The 13,379-nt window shown below is 36.6% G+C and overlaps 1 pseudogene; it reads left to right on the top strand.

Annotated features, from left to right (window-relative positions):
- Window positions 1-13,085, top strand: part of LOC131058040 (UDP-galactose/UDP-glucose transporter 3-like) — a 76,398-nt pseudogene extending 63,313 nt beyond the window's left edge.
- Window positions 13,086-13,379: the final 294 nt, after the last annotated feature.

Below are 13,379 nucleotides of genomic sequence, written 5' to 3'. Positions count from 1 at the left end.
AGAGCCTGCTACCCTAATGAGCTCCCTGGCGACCCTTCAAATGCAAAAGGTCAATAGACAAGAACCTAAAAGACCTAAAAAGCAAACCCTAGAAAGTAGAAAGTAGGGGTCCCCATTTGCAATGGGGCGATGTGTGAATACGTCACAACAGGCCGATTAGGCCAATTAGACAACTTAGACGACTCAGTCTGATCAGATTACTGACGGACGCTATCCTTCAACACTCCCTCTTAGCTAGGGAGGAATCCCACTCAAGATCTGAGTCACATAGTGATATTCACCATGACTATTCTTAGAGAGTGAATCTATCATGGCTACATCCATGAGAGAGAATGCAAGAGAACACAACTACCATGGCTACTCACATGGATGGTGAACAATTGGTTATCACCTCACTGTGATAACAAACATCATGGCATACCCATAGACATCACTTTATGTGATATCCACCATTATGGCTTATGCACATATATCACCTCACGTGATATCCACCATAGAGATCTCCTCAAGTAATATCCACCATTATGGCTTATCCATAGATATCACTTCACATGATATCCACCATTATGTCATATCCATAGATATCACTTCACATGATATCCACCATAATGATATATACAACCATTATTGTGAGATCCTCACCTTACAATAATGGTTAGATGTACAAGTGTTCATCATTGTGAGATCGTCACCTCACAATGATATTCACCATGGCTCATCCAAAGGATAAACACACAAGTACAAGAAAATCATCACAGATTCTCTCATGTGATGTTTGTCATGGAGTCACACACATGACATTCACCATGAACCATATCAGAGGGTGAGAAAAGGGCTTACACCTCAAGTCTCTCTCAAAGAGAAATGCATTAATCAAGAGTTTACACTTTAAACATCTTTTGAAAATAAGAAGACATTAGTATATATATATGAACAAAATATAAACAAGTCAATGTTGCAAAGACTCAATCTCAACTAGGGCTTTTTTCTCTACCATACCAAGCTTAACTCGAAAGTACACAAACTTTATTTTGGAGAGAGGCTTGGTGAGAATGTATGCCGTTTGCTCATTAGTACTAATGTACTTCAACTAAATAGCATTCCTTTCTACCATGTCTCTAACATAGTGATACTTGATCTCCACATGCTTCGATCTATCATGGAATACAGGATTGATTGAAAGCTTTACACAACTTTGATTATCACAATGGATAATTGTAGGTTCTAAGGATTGTCCAAACAATCCTGCAAGTAGCTTTCGGAGCCACATTGCTTCTCGTGCTCCAACACATGCTGCAATATATTCGGCTTCTGTGGAGATCAGTGCTACCAAAGATTGTTTCCTGCTGCACCAAGAAATCATAGTTGAACCCAAACTGAAACAACAACCAGAGGTGCTTTTGCGATTAGTGACACATCCTGCCCAATCGGAATCAGTAAATCCATGCAGCTTCAAGTTCATATCAGAAGAATATCTTAGGCCATATCCAACTGTGCCTTGCAAGTATCTCAAAATATGTTTTGCTGCAACTAGGTGTATTTGCTTTGGTTCACACATGAATTGGCTAAGTCCACATACTGCATAGCAAATATCTGGTCTAGTGTTGACTAGATACATTAAAGATCCAATCATCTGTCTGTATGGTGTAGGGTCCACCAGATTTGAAATAGCTGCAGCTTCTCTTAGCTTATGTAAGTTGGTCTCCATAGGCGTGGCCATGGATTTACAATCTATCATACTAAATCTTTTTAGAATGTCTATGGTGTACTTCCCTTGACTCAGAATGATCCCATCAGATTTTTGCCAAACTTCTAAACCAAGGAAGTAGTGCAATAAACCAAGATCCTTCATCTCAAATTCAGATGCTAGCTCCTTCTTGCATTTGATAATAAGATGATCTTCTCTAGTGATAGGTAGGTCATCAACATAAAGAATCAAAACTAATGCTTCCCCATTAATTACCTTGAAGTACAAGTTTGAATCTGCATCATTCTTGGAGAAACCCAAGCCCATCGGGTAACAATCAATCCTTTCGTACCAAGCACGTGGAGCTTGCTTGAGGCCATACAATGCCTTCGTCAGTTTGCAAACATGAGATTCCTTCCCATGTACCACAAATCCTTCAGGTTGCTCAATATACACTTCCTCCTCAATTATACCATCTAGGAATGCAGTTTTTACATCCATTTGATGAATCTTCCATCCTTTAGATACTGCAATAGCTATAATGGTTCTAACTGAAGTGTATCGGGCAACTGGAGCAAAGGTTTCCTCATAGTCAATTCCCTCCCTTTGAGAGAATCCTCTAGCCACAAACCTAGCCTTGTATTTTTCAATACTACCATCAACATCATGTTTGATCCTAAAGAGCCATTTAGAAGAAACAACTGATTTACCTTCCGGTCTAGGTACTATGTCCCAAACATCATTCTTTAGAATAGACTGATATTCTTCTGTCATGGCATCTTTCCAAACTTATTGACTAGTGGCTTCCTCAACACTGGAAGGTTTTGACTCAATGATTTGAGTCATCAATTTAACATAGTTGGAGAACTTATGAGGTCTCTTACTTTCTCTAAATGTACCTTTTGGGGCTGCAAAACCTTCAGCTTCTTGCATCATTTTCCTTGCCCAAAGATGTCTTTTCTTACTAATCACAATGCCAGTAGGCCCATCAGTAGGATTCAAGGGCTCATTTGGATCATCATCTTCTTTAGGTTCATGAGTCTCCCTCTGAATCTCAGGAGTATGATCTTCCATATTTTGAGGAGGCCCTTGATCTTCATTGTCCACTTTAGGGATGCCCTTGGACTTTCTGAATGCAACATCTTCTTCAAATATCACATCTCTACTCAACTCAATCAATTTCTGCCCTGGAATGTAGATTCTGTAGGCTTTTGATGTTTCACTATAGCCTACAAATATCCCCTTCTTGCCAAAAGGCTCCAACTTTGTCCTTTTATCTTTGGGTATATGTATGTATACTGGACAACCAAAGATTCTCAAATGGCTTACATCTGGCTTCACCCCTGTGAATGCTTCTTTGGGAGTCTTATTCTCCAAAATGCGGTGAGGACATCTATTTTGAACATAGACAACAGTTCTAGAAGCTTCAGCTCAAAAGAAGGTTTGAAGATTTTGATCATGGATCATGGCCTTGGCTGCTTCCACAATAGTTCTATTTTTCCTTTCTGCTACACCATTCTGTTGAGGATTATAGAGAACACAAAACTCCCTCTTAATCCTAGCTTCAATACAAAAATTATGGAAGTTTTTGGAGGTATACTCTCCTCCATTATCGGATCTCAAGACTTTGATCCTTTTTCCTGATATGTTTTCTACTAGAGCCTTGAATTCCTTAAATCTCATAAGTACTTCATTAGATTCTTTACTTTTTAAAAAATAGATCCATGTTTTCCTAGAGTAGTCATCAATAAAAATAACATAATACAAGAAACCACTCAAGGAAGCAACAAACATGGGACCACATAAATCTGAATGAATAAGTTCTGGGAGATATTTGGATCTACTTTCACTACTATGAAATGTACCTTTAGTGTTCTTATCCAATGCGCAACCTTTGCAAGTTCCTTCATGGTCCTGGTTGAGTTTTGGAAGGCTTGTAACCATCTTTTCCATAGTAGGCAGTGCACGAAAGTGAAGGTGACCCAATCTTCTATGCCAAATCTCACAAGTACTTGATGAATCATGAAGTAAGGCTTGAGGAGGAAGAGTGCAAAGTCTATAAAGACATCCATGATGAACTCCAATGACTTGAGCTGTCTTGATATCTGATTTCTTTGGCCATGCAAGGACTTTGCCATCCATGAATGCGATTTGATAACCTTCGTCTTCCAAGGCTGATATGGAGACAAGGTTTCGCTTAATTCTCGAAACAAATAGTACATCATTCAATTCCAAGGAAATGCTTGAATCTAGTTGAAGAGAAGAGGTCTCAACTCCTTTCACAGAGTAACTAGTGTCATCTCCAATAGTCACTTGTTCATTTGAAGTTCTCTCCACTAAATTTTTTAGACGTTCTTTAAATCCAGTAATGTGGCATGATGCACCACTTTCAATTATCCAAGTATTGTGGTCGGTAGGCACATTACTTGAAAGGGCCGAGTAGAATATAAATCCATCTGAATCCTTATGTGAAGGAGTCTCACTAATATCTGTGATGGAAGCTTGAGGCATAGTCCTAGTTGGACACTTCATTGCATAGTGACCGTATTTGTCACATCTAAAGTATTGGATTTTGAAATGTCCTTCCTTCTTTTGAATGTAGAAGCACCATTTGATTCCTTATCTTTCTTCCTTTTGGAGTGTCCTTTCTTACCCTTCTTCTTTGAGGAGTGCGAGGCAAGAACATGGATATCTTCATTTGTAGAACTTTGACCAATGCCTCTAGTGACCAATCTTGACTCTTCTTGAATGCAGCCTGTTTTTAATCAATCAAACTTGAGAAGTTTTGATCTTGCGCTTATCCCTTGAATAAATACTTCCCAAGAAGAAGGGAGACCATTGAGTGTCAACATGGTTAACTCTTTACTCTCTATGGTATGTCCAATGGTAGAGAGTTGATCTCTCAATTCTGTAATTCTCATGAAGTATGAGGTGATTGATTCGCTTTTTGTCATTTTGACATGGTGAAGTTGTTGTTGTAGAGCAAGAGCTCGGCTTGTGTTGTTTATCTCATACATCTCCTCTAATGCTTTGAACATGCCATATGTTGTCTCCAACTTGGAGATAATTGGCACAATGTGATCTTTCACTGAGTCAACCAACATCTTCATTGCTTTATGTTCTTTCTCTTCCATTGAAGCTTCTCATCCTCTTCGGTTGGTTTTGGTACATCTTTCTTCACGAATTCGTCTAATTCATTTTCCCTAGGCAAGCATAATTCTAAACTTCCAAGATACGAAGCTTGAAGCTCCTTCAAGTCTGTCCTCAACTCTAATTCCATTCACCATCTTGACGTTGATAGAAATAGATGAACTTGAAGACAATAATAGAAGATAATCTTGTTTATATCAATCTGATCTGATCTTTGCTCAATCCTGCTCTGATACCATGTTAAGTTTTGGTGATCAGATTATAATTTCAAAATTATTTGTCTATGAACAAGTTTCTCCTATTAGAATAGAACCTATACTGTTCAAACTTATGAGTTCTATCTGCCTTAATGATAATCTGCAGCAAACAGATGAATCACGACACGAGGGAGAATTCAATTGATTGATGACTGTGTAAGACAATGACAGAGATCACAAACTGCTGTTGATTCTGGACAGTTCGAATATGTAGAATGTGGGACTGAAATATTAACCTTCGATCTTCTGCACTTATCGATCTTAGAATGGAGAGAGAGATCGAACTGAAATAAGTAGCACGATATCTAATCCTACCAACACGACTCTCTTAATCATCACGTCTCCCTAATCATCACATCTCTCCATAAGATCGGTTAGACATAACACGTCTAAAGGCAAGTAAGATAATACTGATTAATAAAGAATGGAACAGGTGTTAATCGATTCATAAACTAATCGATTTATATATATTAATCATTTCATAAATCGTATTATATCTAATTATTATTTTATCATAACAATATATGATTAATTGGTCAACTAAGTTGTCTAAGGCTGATTAGGCCAATTAGACAACTTAGATGACTCAGTCTGATCAGATTACTGACCGACGCTATCCTTCAACACTAAGCTTCAATCACCAATCAATAGCTTCTCCCATGAGGAAATATTCTAATGTTTTTAACCTAGAAATATGATGATATGTTATCATTTGAGCAAGGACATCGAAATGTTCCTTAATAATGCAAAAAATGAAACTCAAATGGCTAACAGTGATTGCAGATACAAATATATTCCCTAAAGGTTGCCACTACAAATAAAATAGCAATTATGCTATCCACTTTATCAAATTTGCTAGATCTTTGGCCTCTCAATACCTCCAAGAGTTTTCATTGTAACTACTTTTTGGAATATATTTAAAAGCATAGATTTTAATTTGCTGTGTGTTCTATGAGAGTAATCCTTTGCAAGCTCAGCTGTTTATTTGGAAAATTCTAGAAAACAACAGATTTCGAAGTCCACCTCATGTGATCACTGCTTCCTCCACATTGCTTAGAATTTTTATTGTGATACAATTATTAAATTACCTTAAGTGTCTTTTCCAATGGCACAATGATTAACTCCAATTTGATACTTGTGTTATAAAAGCAGTCTTTGCCAAGTTAGGTTTTTTTTTTTATTTGAAAATTTCATTAAAATATTTCCCACAATGCAAACATACCTTCTTCCACTTTGTCCAAACCACCACTTGTAAACAAAATGTTAAGAACGAAGTATCTAATTTATAGAAGTCTTACAAGGTATTATCATAAATCACATTCACACAAGATGTATGATGGGCCAATGTGCCTTAATCTTGAGGTAGGTGTGGCACAGAACATTCCTCAAGAAGTAAACACTTCAAAATATCTTGCATTACGATACTCAAACTTGCTTTCCTATACTACCTTTATCAATTAATAGAAATTATCTACAATCCTTTATCCATTATATGTGTTGCGTGCAACCCGAGTTAGCTACTCGGTAACCATCATAATAATATAATGTTCTAGTTGTTTGGCATTCAAACCCCTGTATCTCAATATTCACAGCCCGTTGTCACCAAGATTGCACCCGTGATGCTCAAGCTAAAAGCTTAGCAATCTTGTGAAACATTGGATGGTTTCCAGGCTTGTGGGTTGCCTATAGTGGAAATCAACCTCTAGAGTGAGCTGGTTCTCTGATGAAACCTTCTAGAAAAACTAATTTTGACTGAGAAAAGGGTAGAGAAGCTTGCTGAAAATGAAATTCTACTGCTATAAGTAGGTGATGCACCAATATGGGTTTTACTACTTGCTGTCCTAAATGAATTATCAGCTTCAAAGAACCTAAAACCTGATTACAAATCAACTAAGATCATGAAACCCACAAGTATTTTGTGTGAAGGTTTGAAAGTTTCCAATATTTTGTTTGAAGGAAAAAAGTTTTTACAACATTCAATTTATTGAAACTAAATAACACAACCCACAACCTGAATTTGCAATGAAATTACTTGTTTTAGAAAGCACTCAGGAAACAATAATAAAGGATTTAACAGTAAATCACAATAATATCATCAAAATCACACATGTAACAATGCTAAAACAAGAGGTGAATGAAGAGAATCTGCTGTTCTTTATTCATCAACTGATACAAAATCTATTACAATGCTTGAATGAGCTACAATACTTTCTGCTGTGTGTATGCAGAGAAAGAAAAAGAACTAACTCCTAAAAAGAGAGGAGAAAAAGACTTATAGAGAAGAAGTCTTTGAAAGAGTAGATAAAGAACTGCTGTGCCTCCTTGAATCTCAGCTTCAACTGGCTGTCTCCACTTTGATTGTATCTTCAAATTGCATAAAATATCTTCCTTGGTCGAATTTGATTGAAAACCATGTAGGAAAAGAGGTGGAACTGCATCAAACTGGCTGTAGATGGCCTTAAAGTGCCCCTTAACTGATGCATAACCCATATGAGGTCTTAAACTGAGGCTAAACTGCTGCAAACTCATCCAAAACTCCTTATTTCAAGGGCAAACTGAAGCATGACTTGAGAAGTCCACCTTTTTCTCTTCTATAACTCCTTGAATTAATCATAGAGTACTTCAACAACTTGTAAGCACATTACTTTGAATGATTGCATGAACAAAAGAGAGCAATGGTTTGAGATCTTTCTTTGAACTCTGATCTTTGTTTACACCTTCTTCTCTATCATTAAAGCTTATTCACTACAATTTCTATCCTTGACTCCACAAGTGCTGTTCAAGAGCTTATTGTGCTCACTGCCCTGATTATTCTTTATAGGTCTGCTCATACATAATAATCTTTACTTTATTTTGTCATTCTTTAGGTCTGTTGTAACTTGACCTCTCCTTCTAAACAAGATTTTGCACCATTTGATGGCACCCTATAAGGTCTTTTGTAAATTGATCATACGGATGTTGCATTTGTATATATATTCACTGTGTCTTTTGAGAACTTTTTCTTTTTGCAGATCCTTTGAGCATTTTATCTCTGCACTTCCTGTAGCTGTTGATTATGCTATCTTTTGGACTATGATCATTGCAAGGTCTACTCTTTTGGCTATCACCGTTCTTCCATCTTTCATTCTTGAGACTACTAACTTCTTTGTGACAGAAGATACCTCTGTGAAACTGTAGCATTGACATCTGTGACTAAGACTATGCAACAACACTGTTATTTATCATAAATATCATTGTGTTTTCTTTATAGGGTCTGCAATATTTGTCTTTTGTCAAGCATTGGACACTGTCACTCTTGAGGCAGATCTCTGTTTCTTTATTCCTTATTATGACAGTGATTGCTATGATCGTAGGCCATAATCCTGATTTGAGTCACTGTTTTAGCCTTCATAGACTTGTGATGGCCTTTGATTATGAGCATTTTTCTGTGAATTATTTGTCTCAGACCACTTTGTTGCTGCTATATGACCTGCAACTCCTTTTGTCATTGCCCTGAGCCGATTGGCACACAAGACGGCTCCAAGTTCTCATAGGACTGTAGAATGTCTTTTCCTTTGTGCCTTTAACACTGACTTCTTTCTGTTTTGCTATTCATCTTGTTGCAAAACCCTTGCTATGGCTAGGTCCTTGTAGTTCACTTGTGATCCTGTCCATGGTTCTGTTTTACATCTGTCATTTTGCACCCTAGCCCATTTATTAGGCTCATGGTGATGCTGGAATCTATGCTACAGCATGCTTTGAAGACTGTATTTTGCAGTGAGCATAATGACTATTATTATTCTTCAAGGTTGAAACATTGCTTTGGTCTGTTCTCTTTTTACTATTCTATCTCAAGCACAGTCTTATGTACCTTATGACTGTAATACTGTTCTATTTCCACTCTGTGCTCTATGACTGGTGTACTATTTGGTAGAAATACTGTCCAATTCCTTGGCATTGTGACTTTTGAAGCTTTTGACTGCAACCACTGCCTTTGGATGATCTTACTGTGCTTAATGACTGCTATCTTTCAAAATGCTTAAAACTTTTCTTTGCAAACATAAGGCATGAGAACCTCTGTTTTTTTGAATGCTTTTCCTTACGGTGCCTAGCTTGTTGTATTGGCCTTTAGCCAATCCTCTGCTGATCTGCAAACTTCATGAATACTGTGCCCTTTGACCTCTGTCCACTTGGTAATTAATGGCTGCATCTTTTAACGAAGACTGTCCTTTGATGATGCTTTAGGTCTGAGATCATTGCATTCTTGTAAGGTGCCAGCCTATTTGCTGCTATAGGGTTGTGACTGTATCTTTGTGGCCTTGATGCATTGGCTGTTACAGTGCCTTATATCTGCTGATCTTGATACTATCTCCTTATTTCCAGAACTCCATTCTCTGTATCTTCTTTGAGTATAGGACTGTCATCATACCTTGCTGTTGCGTTTTGTCCAGTGCTACTGCCTTAGTCATTGGAGCACTTTGATGTTCTGATTCTAAAGTCTGCTCCAAACTTTTAGTCACTGCTCCTGAGCCTAATTTTGACAGTGTATACTTCTCTTGCAAGGGTCATCTCTTCCTATCAGATGATCATGGTCTGTCTAGATTGACCGTGGCTGGCTTTAATGTCACCGTTCTTACCTCTGTGACTATCTTGCTCTTGCTGTAGCAGACATTGGGACTGCTCTTTATATCTTGTTGACTGCTTTTTTGGGAGCTTTTCTATTGCCTTCAATGGGTATCTTAATTTGGAGGACCTCTCTGTCATTTGGTGAAAATCTTTGCTCCCTGCTGACTCTCAATCAACAATATGACTGTGGCTTCCTTTGATGGCAATCCTTTGTGCTCATTCATCATCACTCATTCATATTCCCTTGATAATCTTTGTGCACTGCTAAAAACCTTCCTATGCCTGTGCATTACTTGCATAGAGGATTACTATTTAAGGAGCGTAATAAAACAAAAAAAAATATCTATCATGACAACTCTTAATCTTCTGTATAACACTTTGTCTGAGCATGATTTGATGTTTGAAAGTGCTTTTGACAAGATCTTATGAAATTTTCCAAAAGACCTATGCATTGCTACCTTATGTGTTGTATTATACTACACATTGGCACTCTAGAACTTTTATAACTCTGAGCAAGAAAGCAAACCCTAAAGGGTCATAATAGGCAGCCAAATACATGCGTACTTATGAGGAAAAACTTGTTATCAAATAATGATCATGAATTTAGACTCCTATATTACTGTTGGATATGTGAGGCTTTAAAATAACCTTGATTTTAAGATCAGAATGAAAAACACTTTTACGCTCATGCCTCTTGAGATGAAATAATGAAAGAATCATGAAGAAACACACCTGTCCGGAGACTGAAAATGCAAGTGTCCTTTGCATGATTAAACTGTAGCTGTCTTTGTGGCTTTTTCTCCCCTTTCCTCACCTTCTATTTCATTGTAGGAGCATATCCTACATATTTAACTTTAAAACAACCACTTGACTGCTCTCTAAGACTTGGAAACTACTCTTTATATGCATGAATCTTCACGTGGCTCAGATCACTGTACTTTTTGTGCCCTCTTTGTGGTATAACAGGCTGATGAGAGTTTGTATGAGAAGAACCTGCAGGAATAACTCAAACTCCATTTTGCAAAACCCTAATCCATGCTACGTGAAGAAAACTGCTCCTTTTCTGTTTTCTACATGGATAATGCTTTGCTTTGCTTAACTTTAGAAAACCTGTACGTGGGATAGTCATTGAAAGGCTTCCCTCTAAAACTCCTTTTCAAAACTAAGCTTCATTTTTCCTTATGCAATGTGTGGTCCCCTTTTGAGAAATATTTAAAAAGATGAAGTCAATCTTTTCTTTCTTTTAAGTTAAAGACACTTAATATAGCCTTCTTACTTTTCCTTAAAATCCCCCTTTGGAACTTTAAAAGATAAATAAAAACATATTCATCTTTTATTAAAAAATGATACAACAATTAAGCTCTTGGAGTAAAACTTATTCTTTCAAACCAAAGGCATTTTGTTTTAAGTTTAACTCTTTTAATGCTTTTTTGGTAAGGCTAGGACTTGCTCATAAAGCTATTTTTGGTCTGGAGCGAAAAATAGGTAACAATTACTCAATTGTAGTTGGATATGCTTTCGAGTACAGTTTCTTTTGGTCATTTGTGTATGATAATATATTTTCTTTCTCTATCTCATTGTTTATATGCCACTTGCTTCTCCTTCTGATTGATCTTTTGAGCGGTTCATTTCATTATAACTGTCATGGACAATTTAGTTGTTTCAAAAATGTCTATTAAATGCCAATAAAAATTCTCAGTAGATTCTATCAGCAATATCATTGTTCGACATTACTTTCAATACTAATAATCAGTGTGAAGAGAGTTTTATAACTCACTATCCTGATGGTTTTCTTCATGTTTGGAATGCTGTTATGATGTTGCAGGTTCTGGCCAAATCCTCAAAAATGATTCCAGGTATGCTTTTTATCTTTTGACCTTGTTGGAAGTATGCAAATTTGAAGAGATACATTTATTTGCATCGTGGATGAATTCTTTACGTCAAAAAACAAAAAACAAAAAGTCTATCTGGCAGAATGGATGGCATATTAGTCAGAATATGTTATGTATGGTTGATTTTCTGATAAATTTTCTTTTCCTCAAACAAACAAGTACGCGAGCAGTTATATTCTATAAAAAAATAGCAAATGACTAACCGAAGGACTGTTTTGCATTTCAGTGATGCTGGTGGGAGCACTATTTTATGGCATCAAGTATACTATACCAGAATACATTTGCACCTTTCTTGTTGCTAGTGGTGTATCTCTTTTTGCTCTGTCCAAGGTATTATAAGTTTTGAATTTTTATAGGGTTATATGATGTTTGCTTGCACCCACTCACAAACATGTACTGAGAGGACTGCCTTGTTGTAGACTAGTTCAAAGGTTGTAAATAAACTTGCACACCCAAACGCGCCCTTGGGTTATGGGTTATGTCTTGTCAATCTCTTCTTGGACGGATACACAAATTCCACTCAGGATGACATTAAGAAAAGGTAATCCTCTCCCTATGTTCATTACATGGTAGAAGTGAAATTTATCTGAGAAAAGCCCTTGAAATTCTGAATTTCATGTTTGTTTACAGGTATCCCAAAACTAGTGGATGGGACATCATGCTAGGGATGAATTTTTGGGGTTCCATCTACTCCTTCATATACATGTTTTTACTACCAGGTGGTGGTGGGCTCGAGGCAATCCAGTTTTGCAAGCAGCATCCTGAAGCTGCATGGGATATTTTGTGGTTCTGCGTTTGTGGGGCAATCGGACAGAATTTCATTTTTACAACTATAAGTCTCTTCGGGTCTTTGGCAAATACTACCATAACCACTGTACGCAAGTTTTTTAGCATTCTTGTCTCATCATTGTTTAGTGGCAACCCACTATCAAATAGACAATGGGTCAGTGTATTCATGGTATTCGGTGGTTTGACATATCAAATCTACTTGAAATGGAAACGAACATATCCGAAAGCTAAAGCAAACTAGGAAAAAACTGAGGTTGACTGACTGAAGAGTGAAGGCGGAATATCTTCTTTTTATTGTTTTTTAAAGCCAAAAATGGCTTTAGGTTCCTCAGATGCAGAATTGCTCACTGTATTTTTAGTTTTGAAAGCATATCTAATGGAAGATACTTATCTTATAGACGTAACACTCAGAAATAGTTGGCTATTTTCTCACTGCAGTGGGCTTATTATACGTTGAGTCTGTCGCTGTGGGTATGTTCTTCATACTTTGATTGGATGAAGGCTAATTTTGTCATATGGTTCCTTTCAAACCTCTTGAACTAAGATTTTTTCAGTGTTGAAATGAAACTTATCTCAACACTTTACTAAGCCGTTCTGCAGTTGACCCGTTGATATTTTTTTCAGTAATTGATCGTACGTTGAGCCACAAGATAATATGTACAAACAAATGTTTGATGTTCAGTGAATGGAAGAAAGATTTAATGATGCTCGTGAGATTGAACAGTATATGGAATTGAGATTAAACATTTTAAAATTATCTTTACATTTTTTTAATATTGAATTTTATACTATTAATTTTGATTAAGAGGCTGGTCATTTGATTAATCCTATCTTCCTCAAATAACTGGTACATATTGTCAACTTTCAATTACATTATAATTAAAGTTATACAAACTTCATCAAGAATGAGATATTTTTATTATAAAATTAAATATTTTAAATAATTTATAAATATGAAAATTAATCAATGTAAACATTTAACTTCTTTAAAATAATTTT

This window comes from Cryptomeria japonica, chromosome 9 (genome assembly GCF_030272615.1).
Source record: "Cryptomeria japonica chromosome 9, Sugi_1.0, whole genome shotgun sequence".
Lineage (NCBI taxonomy): Eukaryota > Viridiplantae > Streptophyta > Pinopsida > Cupressales > Cupressaceae > Cryptomeria > Cryptomeria japonica.
This window is presented reverse-complemented; position numbering and strand designations above follow the sequence as displayed.